This window comes from Branchiostoma floridae, chromosome 1 (genome assembly GCF_000003815.2).
Source record: "Branchiostoma floridae strain S238N-H82 chromosome 1, Bfl_VNyyK, whole genome shotgun sequence".
Taxonomy (NCBI): Eukaryota; Metazoa; Chordata; class Leptocardii; order Amphioxiformes; family Branchiostomatidae; genus Branchiostoma; species Branchiostoma floridae.
The window spans coordinates 26,411,997-26,418,337 of NC_049979.1; the positions used below are offsets into that span (position 1 = coordinate 26,411,997).

Sequence of the window (6,341 nt, forward strand, 5' to 3'; positions counted from 1 at the left end):
ACAATTCAGGCCTGATGATGAAATAATCAGTAAATTACAGTGTTAGCAAGCTTATATTCAAGAATCGTCTGATGTCCAACTTCTCTGCTATATCTTTGTCTCTATATCAGGCAGATAACTACATGTCTACATTGTATTATATTGGATAGACTAATATGGCGTTCCTTGCGGAAAAGCCAGCTTCATTAAATAAGTTTTTTAACCTTTATTTTAGGGTATCAGCTTGTCGATAGAGGATACCAACCCAGCAGACTATACAAGCTACCGCCTCTCCAACTCGCCTGTGTATATGGCCATGTATTACCCACGACTGGAGGAGGAGGAGGTAAGACTGTAACAGTACAAAGTAGGGTGTTTTTCTTTCCTTTAAATTGAAAAGTACGGAAAAGCAATTGGAAACACATAGTAATGCGGATAGGCATTTGTCGAATGTTTGTTTCGTTAAAACTTATAAGTTGAAAATTATAATAAGGCCTTTCGAAAAGCAGTCAGTGTCGTGTATTCAATGATAATTACTGTATAATCTTACTGCTTTATTCTTAAACCAGACAGAGCTCGAGGCCTTAAGAAAAGAAAATGAAGACCTACGATCAGTGTGCAGGCTATTGAATGGTAAGCAATTTAGTTTCAGTTTCAGTTCATTTATCTAATCAGGCAAGAACACATCGCCTACTTGCGTTTTTCAATGCTTCCTGGGTAATTCTGATGTAAGCAAGAGGTCCGAGACCTCCATGAAATGTTCAGAGGTTTTGTACATTTCTTGCTTTATCTGGTCTCATAATCATGCAAATAAGGTTGTAATCAGTTGAATCTAAGCCAAGCCGAGAGAGAGTGTAATCTATATTGAATAATGGTCTCTACTAACATAAGATATGGTATGTTATTTTGCAGAATGCCATGTCGTAATGAGTTATAAAAATTAATATGAAATTTGCATATTCTATGCATGGTGATACACACAAATATACGCACGCACACACACACACAAACATACAAGCACACACACACACACACGCACGCACGCACGCACACGCACAATCACACATACACGCACACGCACACACACACATACCAAACACACGCACACACACACACACACACACACACACACACACACACACACACACACACACATACACACACACACACACACACACAAACATGCTTAGTAAAACCATACCTCTATACCTCTATTTTCATGGACGTGACGATAACAAGTGCTTCGAATTCAGTCTCGCCTTGAAAACACGGGCTGTCTGTAATTTGTCTCTATCTCTGTACAGCCAACTATAAGTTATATAATTCAAACTATCCGCCATAATCATATATTGGGTGCTCTGATGACATTACATGATTGATCATGATTTCTTTTATTTTTCAGCCGCCCGCCCGAGGTGATATGTGACAACCATTCTGTGGCTTACTCACAACACACATCGTAGACGCTATTCATCATGGGTTTGATGAATACACAACAATATGAAATAATTTTTGAACAAATAAATGCAACGCGCTTCATTAGTCAGTGCCCTCACTGCGAGGCCGAAAGAAATAGATTATATCAAAAAGTTGCCTAAATTTCACCGAGCTTTAACCATTTAGAAGATCAGCAAAAGACTGCATTTTACTCAAATCACAAAACCCACTTATTTTGCAGAAAGTGGGTCAATTCATCAACCACAGCCTTCAAAGAAGAAGTCAAACCTTACAATAGTAAACTTAGTACCTTATAGTAGATTAGAAACCAATGTTATGTACTGAATGATTTCAAGACTATACGTGCAATTAGCTTTCAGGCAGGATTATGCAAATAAACTCAATTTAATTTGGAGTTCTGGTTTCAATTTTATACATGAGAAAACCCAATGTTTGTGTGTGGGCGCTGCTATGTGTGGGTTCTCAGAGTCCACACAAGAGTTATCATAATCATATTCAGACGCACGGATAGGTAAGACTCAGGTAAATCTGGCGTAGCCTGAATGGGCAGAAGCCTTTACGAACAAACTGTACCAACTAGGGATGAGTACCGGTGCAGATAATTTAGGTAAAGGTATGGTTCAGTTTCAGAGAATCAGGTCCAGGTCCGGACCTACCTAAACCTTGACCTATCTGTGAAAACTTGTGAATGGGCGATACTCAAACGATGGTCGGTTTCAGTACAAACTTGCACACGAACGTGCAAAACCCCAGCGCAAGCGAAACCAACCATATTGAGTTAAATCATTTGAATAACACACTATTTTGCATGTTTATCTTTGTTCGTCCTGCTTGAAATACGAAAACTTATTGCATTAATACATTTGTAAATGTTATATTTTGATTTATCCTAAACCACTGGACAAATATATTAATGTCCTATTATACAGTGGTTTAGATTCCATTTATATATTATATATTATATAATTGCATTAGGTTTGTCTGCCTAAGGTTGCATACTAAAAATAGTTGGCAAAGTGCGGCCATGACTCTGCCTGAAGGCGATACAAGAATATAATACACGCAACAAATTGGACTCCAACTATTCTTTTAAAACAAGCATTGGTTTAGTACTGGTAAAATCGGCATCTTAGCAATGTCTTTGCGACATACGTAATGGCAGCTCCTTAACACCTTTATCCCATTATTATACTAGTAGGAGAACTTATGATTATATTCATTAGTGGAATAATGTGATGATAGCACCCCTTTATCCCATTATTTTACTAGTAAGAGATGTTAAGATTGTATCTAGTAGTGAAATAATGTGATAGCAATAAACCCTCTATCACATTATTTTGCTTCTAAGAAAAAGATAGCTACTGGCGAATTAATGTGAGGTCATTGTGTCGACCCTCTAACACATGTGAAAGTAGTCAACACGATTTTCGACAGAAACACTTTTTTAACTAAAAAAATGTGATAAATATATACAGACAACAACACTTGACTTCTTTCCTCAGAGTAACTAACAAGTTCTAATCTGACCATACAAAATATGACACCATACCTGTATAAACGGCACCAACTTGCACATGAAGTCCCCGAGTATCCAGTTTTGCAGCATGTTTTGCATCAAGGTGACAGGAATGCAGACTATTGTGATGAGCAAGTCACTTGCAGCAAGCGACCATATGAAGATGTTCATTGTTGTGCGCATCGCCTTGTTTTTCCAGACAACGACCACGACAAGTGAGTTTCCGAGCAGCGCAGCAAGAAAAATGATAACGTAGAAAACTAAGGTGATGGTTTTTGCACCAGGCGATAGTTCTGGAACATAGACAAGAGGAGACAGTCCGTGTTCGTCTCTGAATTCATTCATAGTAATGTTATGCTACGGCAGCAGTTCTAGGAAAATTGTCTGCGTAAACGTTATGTTTCCCAACATCATGGTGATGTCTCCCTGTTTTCAGACGCAAGGTGGTATAGATGGGTCGACTTTCCTCTCAGGAAACAAACAGGTGAGAGGTCTGGCTGCTGATTTGACCACAGCGCTGCGGTAGTGACCTCTCGGAGCGTCCCAGGCGAGTAGACTTCAACAGGGCAGGTGGGAAGACGGTTCTCACTTGCACAAATGTTCACCGCCCTGTATTTTTCCACCTGTTGCAGTACAGAGCCTCCGGACAAATGTCATATCGTGGGCGCAAGGAAGGAAGGAGCCAATCAAGGCATCTGGCAACGATGACGGTGGGGCAGACATGGCAACGCCGTTTCATCTACTCAGACAAAATTTAATTCCATTCCTGCAAAAGGAAATTTATTTTGTTTCACCCGTGCACCCGTGAGTCTGCATAGAGTGATAATGAAATATTTTATTGCAATTCCATGCCCATGGGGCTAATTGCAAGTGAACAAAATCAAATACATGGAGTGATAGAAAACGGGTAAATAATTTAATTCTAACATACAAAGATTAACTGATTGTATGTACATATAGAATGTCGAGAACGATTTTAACCTACATTGCCATTGCGGGGTTTGACTTCTTTTTTGAAAACAGTTGAAAGTGAAATGTCTCACATTTTCTATGATAGATTGATTCGATAATCTTAGCAGAAAGTGTGTCTTTTGTGTGTTTTTTAAAAATGAAAAGTTTGGTGTGATGTCGGACACTCTTTCAAACAGTGTATTTCTTTCTGCATCGAATCGGGGACATTCACAGATGAAATGTGTTTCATTTTCGACTGCATTCCTTGTGCACTGCTTATAAATTCTTTCATGAGCAGATAGCTATTTACATCTTCCTTTCTCTATATCTAATGGGTGCGAACTAATTCTTAACTTACATATTGCTGAGCGGAATTCAAAATTGCTATGGTACAAGTACTTTTCCATGTCGTATGCTGTTTTTAAGTTTTTGTAAAATCTAAGTTTTCCTTCGTCTACGGATGACTTGTGAAAGAAACTTTGAATGTAAATGTCATTCAGTCTTTTCCTTAACAATGTACAGGAATAGCCGTTGTCTATCATGTCGGTATTCCAGATGTATGAGTAGCCGCTGTTGTTAAGTATTTCCTTTACATGATGATTAAAAGGATTGAAAGGCGGTGTTAGTTTAAAGCAAGAATAGGTGAGCTGAGTAAGGAAAATCACATATTGTATGAGACTGTACAGAAGGTTTATTTTTACTATTTTATTATTTTTTGTATTGATTTTATCACTCAATGCAACATATGTATATTATGAACGATTTTAAATGAACCCGTTAAGTTTGCTATGGTAACATGGTGTAAGTAAAAGTCTAAGAGCAATTCAGGGCCTAGTGTTAGCGCCCTGCTAATCTGTACAGTCATGTTATGCATCAAATAAACCGTTATTATTGTTATAAGGGTACTGCATTTACTTTCATGGTGCAAAGGAGGCGACCAGAATCATTTTGCCAAACTGCCTTTGCTTGCTGTTTCCAGCGGTAACATCCTACCGACGATCATGACAGGTGTAAATAAACAACGTAACAGTGTCCAGGAAATGATATAACTGATCTTTTGCCATTTCATTAAGCCTCCCGCTGGTATGCCCTTTCAAGTGCTCTTGTCAGCTTCAACACGCCTACACATCATGCGGGTTCCGCGTAATGGAATTACGGAGGCTTTAGCTGCACAAACACTAAAATGTCAAACAGTGAAATGTCTGGGTATTTCTCCACCTGTCTCGGCAGAATAATCTTGGCCATATGGCAGGGCGGTAGTGTTTTTTTTTGAGAATGCAGTCGTTACCTAATGCAATTACATTACATAAAATGTTAATGGGCATTTATCCAGTGGTTTAGACTAAATCAAAATATAAAATTTACAAATGTATTAATGCAATTAGTTTTCGTATTTCAAACAGGACAAACAAAGATAATCAAAACATGCTCAATATTGTGTTTACCTCTGCGCTGCCGGGGGTTGCCATGTGCTGCCAAGTAAATAAATATGATACAGCGTACAGATTCTTAACCCTTAAACTGCCAGAGTTCCAGCCCTATAAAATGCTATTAGTTCCAGGGTTGGCCGCTGACCTCCGAAAAGAGAAACCAAAATAAACAAGGCCGAAGTCCCTAACTTCCAGGGTTCGTGCGCTACACGCGCGCAAAGCTGCTACTTCGGGGAATACGCTATCCCGGTTAAAACTGGGCACGGCACACAGGGCATGTACATGTGTGCCGGATATATCCGGGTTTGGCAGTTTAAGGGTTTTAAAAATCAGGGAACAGATGCGTGAAGGAAGACACAAAAACATGGTTACAGGGAAGGAGTGGATATCATAGTCAGCAGTTTACTTACTCTTACTATGCTGGGAAATGTTAGGATAGATTCAAACAGGCCAGTATTTTGACTCAAGGGTACCGTATAAAATAACAATAACAACGGTTACCATATTTCAAACTTAGAGCAGGAGTACCTTTAGTTAACGATTTTCGCGACATGTCTGTAAAAACATGAATTGCGATATTTTGCAACAAAACGCATTACCTTTTTCTCCCATTAATAGCATCTTCACATAAAAAAAGTAATCAATATTTTGCCTAGCATATTGAAAATACGTAACTGCGAAGACAGACCAACAAAATACCTCCCGGTAGAGATGTTTAGAATCAAAAAGAAAAAGCTTTGATCAATTTTCGATTTCTAATGGCAAAGTTCGTGGCAAGCGCAGAAACGCTCAAAAGGGCCTAATAGGTTTTGAGCGAAATTATCGGGTCTAAAGTATTACCAAAGGCAATTTTTCAAAACCTTTTTTTCGTTGTCTGATACTGTACTTTCATAAGGTGAAATACACTTAGTAGAGATGTTTAGAATCAAAAAGAGAAATCTTTGATCAATTTTCAATTTTTAATGGCAAAGTTCGTGGTAAGCGCAGAAACGCTCAAAAGGGCCTAA

At 38.6% G+C, this 6,341-nt stretch overlaps 1 long non-coding RNA gene across 1 annotated transcript; it reads left to right on the forward strand.

Annotated features, from left to right (window-relative positions):
* Positions 1–220: 220 nt before the first annotated feature.
* On the forward strand, positions 221–1,777 carry LOC118409917. Its single transcript, XR_004830504.1, has 3 exons — positions 221–325; positions 549–612; positions 1,382–1,777. It is a non-coding gene; the product is annotated as an uncharacterized LOC118409917 (long non-coding RNA).
* The last annotated feature ends 4,564 nt before the right edge of the window (positions 1,778–6,341 follow it).